Source organism: Rattus norvegicus, chromosome 5 (assembly GCF_021556685.1).
Source record: "Rattus norvegicus strain SHRSP/BbbUtx chromosome 5, alternate assembly SHRSP_T2T, whole genome shotgun sequence".
Taxonomy (NCBI): Eukaryota; Metazoa; Chordata; class Mammalia; order Rodentia; family Muridae; genus Rattus; species Rattus norvegicus.
The window spans coordinates 129,043,181-129,055,707 of record NC_141538.1 but is presented as its reverse complement, the minus strand read 5'-3'; the positions used below and the strand labels follow the sequence as shown (position 1 = coordinate 129,055,707).

General features: G+C 44.8%; 1 protein-coding gene across 1 annotated transcript in view; it reads right to left on the bottom strand.

The window, feature by feature from the left end:
• The window catches only part of Tut4 (terminal uridylyl transferase 4), a 180,483-nt gene that overhangs the window by 140,490 nt on the left and 27,466 nt on the right, over positions 1–12,527 (bottom strand). The gene's annotated exons all lie outside the window — the stretch shown is intronic.

The window sequence follows — 12,527 nt, the reverse complement described above, 5'->3', positions numbered from 1 at the left end:
CACAGGCGCCTGGGCAGTGATGGGGTCTCACTCACAGGCGCGTGGGCAGTTGATGGGGTCTCACTCACAGGCGCGTGGGCAGTGATGGGGTCTCACTCACAGGCGCGTGGGCAGTGATGGGGTCTCATTCACAGGCGCGTGGGCAGTTTCGCTCCTGGATGCATCTTAGAAACGCCTCAAAGATTTTTTTTTTCTTTTTTCTTTTTTTCGGAGCTGGGGACCGAACCCAGGGCCTTGCGCTCTACCACTGAGCTAAATCCCCAACCCCCGCCTCAAAGATTTTAAAAACATAACACTGAGACCATATCAGACTTCCCGATTCAACTGGTCTAGGGTGAAGCCTGGATGTGAACATTTTTTAAAAGTCCTAGGTGAGTCCGTGATGCAGCAGCCAGGACTGAGGATTACATGCTAAGTGCTTCGTTCTGGGGAATCATGGGACAGAGGGCTACTTAAAGACGCTCAGAGAGAAGCAGGTGCTTTCCGTTTGGTTTGCTGTTCTTGTTATCTATGTACACATGTACGTGTTTTAGTTTTTAAGTTCAGGATCTCCTTGACCCCCAAGTTGGCTTCAAACTTAATGTGTAATGACTTAGTTTCGTTCTGTGGGTTCTTGGGGGGGGGGCAGTGGCGGTAGAGATTTAGCCAGTCCTTGAACTCAATATTTAGCTAAGACTCCTGATCTTTCCACAGCTACCTCCCAGGTGCTGGATTACAGGTATAGGATGCCACACCAGGCCTTGCGTTTACTTGCAGTGCTGGGATGGAACCAAAGTTTCAGGTGCCCTGGGCAGGAGTTTTAGCACTGGTCTACTCTGATCTACTGACCTAGCTGTGGCCGAAGCTTATTTTTCTGAGTGGGTTCTGGTGCTGGGTACCTTCTGTTTGTCTGCCTCACTATCTATCTGAATGAAAATGAGGGCATGGCCGCTCCAAAGCGTGAGAGTCATGAGAGGGGAGAAAGATGGGGAGATGGGGAGAGGAAGGGAAGAGAGAGGAGAGAGGGCCAAGAGGACCAGGAGAGACAAGGTAACCAAGGGGACAAAGGGAACGGGTGATTGAATGGCAAGTTTATAGGAACTGGAAGCTGGGGGAAGGGAAAGAAGGGAAGCCCCTGGACTAGGGAGGTTTAAGTTAGGGGGCAGGGTGAGAAGTGCCCAGGGGAGCTACAGGTACTGAGTGGGGCCAAGCAGAAACTGTGGCATTCGAGCAGCAGAGTTAGCTGTTGGCCCTGGGTTTCTTTGGGACCTGACACTATCTAGTGTGCCAATTGATAACAGAATTGATTTCTCTTCTTCCCACCTTTCACTTAAGCTCAAGCCAGAGCAGCCTTGAAGGTGATTAGAGAGGAGAGAAGGCACGCTCAGAAACTAATTTTCTGTTTATGTCCCTGAAAGGAAGCCGGTGGCTGGCTGTGAATCTCCTTTATGGTGACTAGCTTCACCAGTTCTAGGTCAAGGGGTGTTAACAGCTCAGAAAGGTTCCTGAGTTGTCCCTGCTGTTTACCTGCATGTTTGAAATCAGTTCCTTTGTAAATAAACCTCTATCATGTGAGCTTCCTATCTAGGCTCTGACTAAAAAACAGCCTGTAAGCAGAGGAGGAGCTTGACGGATGATGAGGGGTGGAAGCCAGGAGTGGTGGCACACACCTTTGATCCCAGCACTTGGGGGTTAGAGACAATTGATCTCTATGAGTTCAGAACCAACCTGGTCTACAGAGTGAGTTCTAAAACAGCCAGGGCTACACAGTGAGACCCTGTCTCAAAAAAACAAAAAAAAAACAAAAAAACAAAAACAAAACAAAACAAGAAACAAAAAAACAAACAAAACAAAAACAAAAAAACAAAAACAAAACAAAAAGCAAACAAAAAAGAAAAGAAAAATAAGGGAAGGACAGAAATCTCAGCAAGAGAGTTGGGGAAGAAAAGCATGTTTCCTTTGTTCGTTTTTGCTTGACTCCCTTCACTGAGGACCAGTTACCAAACCCCAGTGTTCAGTTTTCAGCCTTAACCTTCCTAGATTTATCAGCAGCATTTGACCAGTTCGTGGCTCTCCACCCTGGAGCAGATTAGTCAGTCCCTTGGCGTCCAAAGTAACTACTGAGCTTCTCTGCTCTCCTTCTGGCTAATCTCAGTCTTTTCTGGTCCTTCCTCGTTGCCCTGGTCTTCATATTCCTGATGCTCAGTGCTGGAGTCCCAATGGCTGTCTGTCCCTTGGCTCTTTTGTCTGTCCATACCAACTCTTGATCTTCATCCAGTCTCCTGGCTTTAAACGTTCTGCATTCTGCCCACACCCACATTTATAGCTCTGACTCAGGTCTCTCCCAGCTCCTCACTCCTGTATCCAGCCTCATGACAGAGAAGAGTGGCTTCTTGAGCCAGCTTCAAACCTCAGGTATTATATTTTTTTAAGGACTTTTGTAAGCCTCCTGTTCACCATAGCCATATAAATTAAGTTATATAAATGGGACAAAGATAATATTCAAGGCCTGTGTTGGCTCAGTAGTAGACGTGCACACATGAATTTCCAGTAAGGCATACTATACATTTTATTATCTGTGTGACATGTCTCATTCTCAGTAAACCTCAATATGTACATCCACACCCACATCCACATACCTACACTCCATTCCTTTTCCTAGTTAGCTAGTTGTTAAACATTTACTAGCATGCCCTTGCTCATTCGTAACCTGAACTTAGTTTGTCCAAAACTGACCTCTTGACTGTTTCACTCCAATCGGTTGCCTCTGTAGCCATGCTTCACCTCAATGAAAGGGACTGTATACTCCTGTTGCTTCACCCCAAAACTTTAGCATCGTTTCTGACTCTCTTCTTTCGGCTCTTATACCTAACTTATAAAAATGCTTTCCCAAGCTGGGTGGTAACTAGCATCCACATAAAGAAGAAATGTCAATTCCCTGTTTTCAAACCCTTTAAGGGATTCCCATCTCACACAGAGTCAAAGGCAAAGCCTCCACGGTGGCTGATATGTGGCTACAGGACCTGCCTGTCCGTTCCATTCTCTGATATCACTCACTTCACTCCTGCCAACTGGCCTCTTAGCTGGTTTCCAAACACATCAAGCATGTTCTCACCTCAGGGCCTTTGTACTTGCTGTTCCTACCATCTGGAACATTCTTCTCCATTTTTAACTTTCTCTCATACATTCTTCAGGTCTGTACTCAAGTACCATTTTCTCAATGAGGTTTCCTAATGAACTGACATAAAATTGCAATCCCCAAAAGATATGAAATTAGAAGGAAGACTCCTTAATTTTTTTTTTTTTTTTGGTTCTTTTTTCGGAGCTGGGGACCGAACCCAGGGCCTTGCGCTTCCTAGGCAAGCGCTCTACCACTGAGCTAAATCTCCAACCCCAACTCCTTAATTTTTTAAGTGTTAGTGTGTGGACATACGTATTCTTCAATCATTCTTTACCTTTTTTTTTGGTTCTTTTTTTTCGGAGCTGGGGACCGAACCCAGGGCCTTGCGCTTCCTAGGTAAGTGCTCTACCACTGAGCTAAATCCCCAGCCCCGCCTTTTTTTATTTTTAAAGAGAAGGTCAGACTTATACAAGCTTGACTGGCCTGGGACTCACTGTGTGGACCAGGACTGGCCTCAAACTCAGAGATTCATCCACCTCTGCTGCCCCTCACTGAACCTAGAACTCACCGATGAAGCTAGGCTGTCGGGCCAGCAAGCTCTGGAGATCCACCTCTTGATGACCAGTGGTGGAGTTACAAGCGTGTGTTGATGTTCCCAGTGTGTGTTACCCGCCTTTACCTGGGTGTTGGAAACAGAGCTCGGGTCCTCCTGATTGCATGTCAAGCTCTTTACTGAATTAGTCATTTCTTTAGCCTGAAAGAGAGACTGCTTTTCTGATGAATTGACCAGTGTGAGGAGAGAGGAGAATGAGACAGGGTGGAGGGGACTGAGGATCAAAGTACACTGTCCATACTATGCAAGTGTAACAATAGAACCCATTCTTTTGTACAGACACATTGCGATGAATATTCTTGGCTATCAACTAGACAACCCAGTAAGGGCATTCATTGGTAGAGAGCGGGATCCTGTAGTTTGGGATGGAGATGGATGGAAGGAAGCTAATGAGGCCCACAGATCCTCAAGGGTTTATCTTACCTGAGGAAGTAGTCTTTTTATCCTCAGCAGAAGATGTTCTCCCACCCCCTGAAATATTGTCTTCTCTACCTTTGGATGAGGAAATTAATGCTTCATTGTCTGCTAATCCATCAGTGGACTTTCCCTAAAGGAGATGCTGGGCAAGACAATGCTGCTATCTCTCAGTAGTTGCCTCTAGACCCATAACCATACCTAAAGGCTAAGCAGGCTCCTAGAGAGGACATAGAAAGTACAGTCCATGAGAACGCATGCTGCACTACAAAAGAGGTTAGTAAGTTTGCTAATTCATTCAAGCGCAAGTCTGGGGGAATATGTGTAGGAATAGATCTTAAGGGTGTGGGATAATGGAGGAAGGAACTTAAAATTAGATCAGGCTGTGTTCATGAATACGGACCCACTGTGTGGAGAAGCTCACACATCTCGTAAAGGTTTCTAAACTTTGAATGGTTCACTGAAGCATTTGTCTGATAGCCCTTGCCTTAATGTTGATGGAATGATTTGGAAGCTCAGGGAAATTACAATGTCAGAGTGGATACTCTGTGTAAAACATAAGCCTGTGCTATGGGAAGGCCCAGAAGGCATGACCTTTACTAAGCCCTTCAGACAAAATGGTGAGAGGGGCACCAGCGCATTTGAAGAGTTTCGTTGTCATCCTTTTCCTGGTGCCAGACCTTAAGGTTGGAGATGCCACTGCTCAGTTGGATGAATTAAATGCAGTGAGCTTAATCGAGTCCCAAGGTAGCAGCACTGAGTCACCAAAGGTGAGGTGATCGTAGTCATTGTAATGGGCAGCAAAGACAAAGCAATGTCCAAAATGGCCGAACCCATAATGGCTAGCACAAGCAAAGTGAATGGTGACGTGACTTGCTCGACTCTTTGATGCTGGCTAATCAACTATGGTGTTTCCAAGTATGAAATAGATAAGAAGCTTACTGTTTAGTTTGTATAAGCAGAAAATTCTCAAACAAATGAAAGAATCCATTGGATTGTTGCAAATGGGAATCTCCACACATGAACCAATCTCCAGACTTAAGCCAATTTGCAGACCCAGAACCCCTTGAACAAAGGGATGGCCAGGTTCCCTGGAGGAAGGACATTGATAAAATACCTAAGAGCTTTACTGTTAGCCTTTCTCCAGTCCTTCCCCAGAGGGACCTGTGGCCATTTACAAGGATGACTGTACACTGGGAGAAAGGAAAAAAATGTTCTGGGGTCTATTGAACACTGGTTCTGAATTGATGCCCATTCCAAAAGTCTGGAAGAAACATCGTGGTCCTCCAGTTAAAGTAGGGGCTTATGATGACCAGGTGATTAATGGAGTTTTGGGTAGGTCCCCTAACTCTTCCTGTGGTCATTTCACCAGTTCCAGAATGTCTAATTGGGATAGATATACTTAGAAGTTGGCAGAATTCTCACATTGGTTCCCTGACCTGTGGAGTGAGGGCTATTATGGTTGGAAAGGCTAAATGGAAGCCTTTAGAGTTACCTCTGCCAAAGAAAATAGTGAATCAAAAACAGTATTGTATCCCTGCACGAATTGCAGGAATTGCAGAAATCAGTGCTAACATCAAGGACTTGAAAGATGCAGGGGTGGTGGTTCCCACCTCCTCCTCTCCCTTTAACTCTGCTCTCTGACCAGTGCAGAAGACAGATGGGTCGTGGAGAATGACAGTGACTATTGAAAACTCAGTCGACTACTGACTCTGTGCAGCTGCTGTACCAGACATGGTGTCCTTACTCTAGCAGATTAACACATGTCCTGGTAGATAGCATACAGCCATTCATCTATCAAATGTCTTTTTCTCAGAACTTTTCCATAAAGACCACCAGGAGCAATCTGCTTTCAGTTGGCAAGGCCAGCAGTATAACTTTACAGTTTTACCTTAAGGATATATTAAGGACAAAATGGTGAGAGGGGCAGCAGCGCATTTGAAGAGCTTCTCCTGCTCTGTGTTATAGCTTACTCCAAAGAGATCTTGATTGTCTCCTCCACAAAATATCACATTGGTTCCTATGTCGGTCGATGACATTATGCTAATTACATCAAGTGAGCAGGAGGTAGAGACCACTTTGGTAATGCATATACACATCAGAGGATGGGAAATAAACCCAACCAAATTTCTAGAGCCTTCTAGGGCCCTCCACATCATTAATATCCTTAGGAGTCCAGTGCCGAGGGGCATGAGGAAATATTCCTTCTGAAATGAAGGGTAAGTTATTGTACCTGGCCCCTCTCGCCACCAAGAAAGAAACCTAAGTAGTGGGCCTATTTGGATTCTAAAGACAGCAGCCCACTTGGGTGTGTCACTTCAGCCTATATTCCAAATGGCTTGGAAAGCTGCTAGCTCTGAGTGGGCCTAGGCTCTTGAATGGGTCTAGGCTGCTGTGCAGGCTGCTCTACCACTTGGACCATACGATCCAGCAGACTTGATAGTATTTGAGATGTCAGGGGCAGGTAGAGATGCTATTTGGAATCTTCCTCAGGCCCCTATAGGTGAATTACAAAACAGATCTTTAGGTATTGGAGCCAGGCTCTACCGTCATTTGCAAAAAAACTATTTTCCCTTTTTTTTTTTTTTTTTTTGAGAACGAGCACAGGTTGCTCTTGTATGGTTCATAGCACCCACATGGCAGGCTCCAGGGGGACTTCATCTGGATTCTGAAGATGCTGATACTACATGCAGGAAAAACATGAGGTCAACTCTGCTTAAACCAGCTGTACCCACCTGGGAGAATGACAGGGAAACCTGGACATGTCTAAAGATAAACCAGAAATCCCATCTATTAATCCATTTTACCCTACCCAGCCCATCAACTGGGGACTAAGTGAATGAGCCCTTATTAGTGCGTGTACAAGCCCACTACATTGGTACACCTATAATCTCAGTTTCTGGGAGAGATCCCTCATACACAGCTGGGATTAATTACCCCCAATCTAATTACAGTAAGGCTCAGGTCTATTACAGTAATTTTTTTTCTTTTTTTCGGAGCTGGGGACCGAACCCAGGGCCTTGCGGTTGCTAGGCAAGCGCTCTACCACTGAGCCAAATCCCCAACCCCTATTACAGTAATTTTAAAGGTACAGAGATCTGTGAGTAACTATTTTCCCTTTGAGAGACAACTTTTGGGCTGCTATTGGGCCTTAGTGGAAACACACTGAACATTTGACAACGGGCCATCCAATTACCATGTGACCTGAACTGGTCATGGTCTGGGTGTTATCAGACCCACCAAGCTATAAAGTAGGATGTGCACAGCAGCAGTCTATTAGTAAATGTGAACGGTGTGTCATTTATTCGATCAGGTCAGAGCAGGTGATGAAGGTACAAGCAAGTTACATGAAGAAGTTGTCTAAATGCCTCTGGTTTCTACTCCTGTTACAATGCCATCTGCTAGCAAGCACACACGGATAGCTCATGGGGTGTTCCCTATGACTGACTGAGGAAGAGAAGACTAGGGCCTGGTTTACTGATGGTTCTGTACATTATACACGCACCACCCAAAAGTGGACAGCTGAGGCATTACAGCGCTCTCTGGGAGAACCCTGAAAGACATTAGAGAAGGGAAATCTTCCCAGTGGGCAAACTCCGGGCAGTACACATGGTATTACATTTTGTTTGGAAGGAAAAATGAACAACTGTGTATTCCCTGACTCATGGACTGTAGCCAATGGATCAACTTAGTAGTCAGGGACGTGGAAAGAACATGATTTAAAAAATTGGTGCAAAAGACATCTGGAGAAGTATGAGAATAGATCTTTCCAAATAGGCAAAGGACGTGAAAGTGCTTGTGTCCCATGTAAATGCTCATCAAATGGTGACATTAGCTGAGGAGGAGCTCAGTAATCAAGCAGCTAGGCTGGTCCACTCTGTGGACAATCTCTTTCCTCAGCCATCACTGTCATTGCCCAGTGGACCCATAAACAAAGTGGCCATGGTGGCAGATATGGGGATTACATGTGGATTTAACATGGGCCTCCACTAACCAAGGCTGACCTGGTACAGCTGAGTGTCAGAGCTGCACTCACGATAAACCAACACTGAGCTCCAGATATGGCACCTGGTAGTAGCTTGACTTCATTGAAAGGACAATGCTTTATCCTTATGGAAATAGATACTTATTCTGGTTATGAGTTTGCCTTTCCTGCACAGAATGTTTCCATCAAAACAACATTCTGTGGACTTACAGAATGCCTTATCCATCATCATGGGATTCCACACAGCATTGCTTCTAGCCAAGGAACTGACTTCACAGCCAGAGAAATATGACAGTGGACCCAAGATCATGAAACCTACTGGTCTTACCATGTTCTCCATCATTCTGAAGTAGCTGGCCTGTTAGAAACTTGGAACAGCCCTTTTTTTTTTCTTTTCTTTTTCTTTTGGAGCTGGGGACCGAACCCAGGGCCTTGAGCTTCCTAGGCAAGGGCTCTACCACTGAGCTAAATCCCCAACCCCGGAACAGCCCTTTGAAGACAAAGTTATAGTGCCGATTAAATGGGAGCAGCCTAGATCCCTGGAGCAAGGATCTCTAGACCGCAGTATATGTTTTGAATCATCCTCTAATATAGGGTATGGTTTCTCCCATAGCTAGGGCCCACGGGTCCAGGAATCAAGAGGTGGGAAAGGAAATGATTCCACCCCTAGTAATCCGCCAGGAATATGTTTTGCTTTCTGTTTCAGTGAGCTTAAGTTCTGCTGGCCGAGAAGGTTTGGTTCCAGATTGGGGAGCACTCCTGTAGGAGCCACAACAGTCCATTGAATTGGAAACTTAGATAACACCCTGGCCACTTTGGGCTTCTGAAGCCCTTAAACCAACAGGCTAAGAAAAGGAATAGCAGGGGTTGGGGATTTAGCTCAGCGATAGAGCACTTGCCTAGCAAGCGCAAGGCCCTGGGTTCGGTCCCCAGCTCCGAAAAAAAGAAAAAAAAAAAGAAAAAAAGAAAAGAAAAGGAATAGCAGTTAGTAAGAAAGATTGATCCAGACCCAAGGGAAAATGGGGTTGCTTTCCACAATAGACATAGGAACATTTATGTCTGGAGTACAGGAGATATTTCAGAGCATCTCTTGTTGCTGCCATGTCCTGTGATTAAAGTCAATGGGAAACTACAACTGCTTAATCCAGGCAGGATGACAAAGGACACAGACCTTTCAGGAATGAAAGGAAGGGTCATTTATCCAGGAAAAAGAACCAAGACCTCATGAGGAGCTAGCTGAGGGTGGAGGAAACACAGACTGGATAGTAGAGGAAGATTTATAAATACCAGCTAAGGCCATGTGTCCAATTGCAGAAATAAGGATTATAATGGACATGAGTTTTCTATTCATATTTTGTTACAACTATGCTTGCATAGACATTTATTTTTCTTTCCCTGATTTATCATGTAATGTAATACTCATTAGAAGAATATAGCGATTATCATATTTAAGTTTGGATGTATCCAAAAAAAACTGTCCCTCGAGGGACATTGCGATCTATTCTAAACTATTTAGTGTATTGTAACATATTAATCCCTTGTTATACAAGGGATAGATATACCATGTTAGATGTAGTTATGACCTGGTTAAATATATAATGTGTTTGCAATTGTACATGGGATAGTTAAATCATGTTAGGTGTAATTATGCTCTGGTTACTGTTTTATCTGGAAATTAAGTGTGACATAAGAAAATATGACAATAAGTGGACCTGTGATGGTTAGTCTTGGTTGTCAATGAGACTCTATCTGGAATGAACTAAAACCCAAACAGGCCAGGTACACCTGTGAGGGATATTTATTATTATTATTAAATCATTTGAAATGAGAAGAGCCACTTTAAATCTGGATCTTTTGAGGTGGAGAGACCCACCGTTAATCTGGGCTACATCTTTTGCTGACATCTCCATAAACAACATGGAGGAAAAGTTTGTTCCCTTTGCCTGATGACTGTCACTCTTACTGGCAAGTCTATTCCTTCACCAACATCAAAGCCCACTTCTTCAGGATTCCGGCATACACTGACTACTGGCTTCTTGGACCTTCCACTGGCCTGCTGAGGACTCTGAGACCAACTGGCCCATGGGAAATTGGCAAAGCCATTACTTATGGACCAGGCTCAAGAGGGGTGGCAGTTTTCTTCAGAAAACTGAGTATGAGTGCTTATGAGCGATTGACCACTGTGTGTCAAAGGATATAGCTTCCTCCCCCAGGATGTTGACAGCCTGAGTGTGCTTGCCTACAGAGGCCTAGGAGACCAATTAACCCTTCCCCCTGTGCTGTACCTAACAGACACACTGTGGTTTCGAGCAACAGTGGTAACAGTATTGTTTAAAACCCCACCACCCAGGTTTACTGTGTGTGTTTGTGTGTCTATCCTTCAGTCCCTTGCAAGGTGAGCCACAAGGGACACAAGGGACAAAGCAGCATACAAGATCTTGATTCCCTTTCCATCCGGCACATTACCCCTCTGCCCTATTCTCATTCTATAAAGTGCCACAGGTTTTCTATTATATGTTTTAGTTTTTAGTCTTTTCTCCTATTAGTGGAATGTAAATCCAATAATTTTATTTTATTTTTGCACTATATTAAAAGCTCTTAAAATAGTTCCACATTAGATACTCAGGAGTCTGATGAACAAGTTGAGCACATAAATATCCATGAGGAGAGCTAGGGATCCCATAACAAGTCTCCAACGCTTTCGAGTGCTCCTCTGAGATTTAGTGCAATTTGACTCAGTCTTTGAGTCTCCCAGTTGTTAGATGTGCCACCCAGAAATAACTATGCTCTCTTAGAAACACCAGAAATATGTAGCGGACTGAAAATATAGTAACGGATTATGTTCTGTTGGCTAAAATCAACAGCACCTCCTATCAGATTCTAGCATGGACATGGAGCAGAAGTCACCAGAAGGTTTACAAAAGGTAAACATTTACTGAGTATCTTGTGTATGAAGAGAGGACACAGGGATGATCTAAGCACAGGCCTTCCTCAGAGGTACCCCCAGTGGGCAAGGCAGCTGTGGAAATGGATAACTATACAACATTACTGTCAGCTCAACTATTATGCTAAGAAGACCCATCATAGGCCTCAAGACTCCCAAAAGGTTGGGATAAGGAGACAGAAGAGTAGGGAAGCTTGCTTAGGCCTTCACCTTGTCTGGAGCAACTTTGTCCTGTACCCCACCTCTGCTGGTTAAGTTGTCTGCTCCTGAAGAAAGAAGCCATCTTGGTGGTAGAGAAAGACAGCATATTCTGAAATCTGAGGGCTGGGAGTTCAAATCCTACCATGTCACCTTGTGTACACATCTGGTAGCCTTGTGAGGTGGTACTCACAGCCTTTCCCCAGATGGCCCCTGAAGACTCCCCCAGACTCATCTGCCTCACCCCTTCTTAATTCAAACAGCCAAACCCTCCCCTCAGACTCTGTGCCTTCATAGTCACTGCCCCACCCCAACTCTAAAGCCTTCACTTGCTCAGCCTGCCTGACTTTAACTATCCCATTTCTCTCTCACTACATTCTCTGCTGTGACCATCACTGGGCCTTAAAGCTCCACAGTTTCTTCTTCCTCAGCATCTGCTCTTGCCTTTTCCTGTATAAAGCATCACAGGAAAGCCAGAGGGACCTATCTGCTATAGGTGGGCCTCACTAAGATGCTTAAGCAGCAGAATCAAAAAGCAAAACTTCATTTCTTGGTTTAAAGCTTGTAATTTTTTTAATACAATGTCTCACTATGAAGTCACACACAGTTGGCCTAGTACTATGTACATAGACCAGGTTGACCACTAACTCAGAGATCCGCCTGCCTCTGTCCCCCAGATGCTGAGATTAAAGGCATTGGCTATCATGCCTGGTAAACCTGTAAACTTTATTGTGGCCCACTAGGCCGCCTGACCTCACTCCTACCTCCCCTCCCCAGCCCTCCCCCCCGCCTCCCCCACCCCCAAGCGTTCTTTCCTGTCAGCCAAACTAGCCTTCGTTGCCCAGTGTATCATATTTCACTCTCCCTGGAAACCTCTGCACAAGCTTCCTGCTTTTACCAGAATAATTTCTATTCATTTGTCAGAATTCAGTTCAAACCTCCTTTCATTTGCCCACACACACACCCTCAGCTTTGTTACTGTACTGTGGTACAGTACTTGCTACAACAGCAGTTTTAGAGTTAACTGTGAATTATTTGGTGCCTTATCTCCCTCTGAATAGAAAGCACACATCTTGTTCATCACTGCACAAGAGACACCTAAAGCTGAACTTGGCATAGAACCCGTACCCCAAATGAGTCATACTAAGTCACCACCGGACGCTTGGCCCCTTTATGGGTATCATTGGCAATTTCTGAGCCTGGGAAATGCTGTAGCATGCTGTCCAGGTCTCTTGTCACTAACTTGAGAATCCAGCTGCTAGCCATGTTAGTG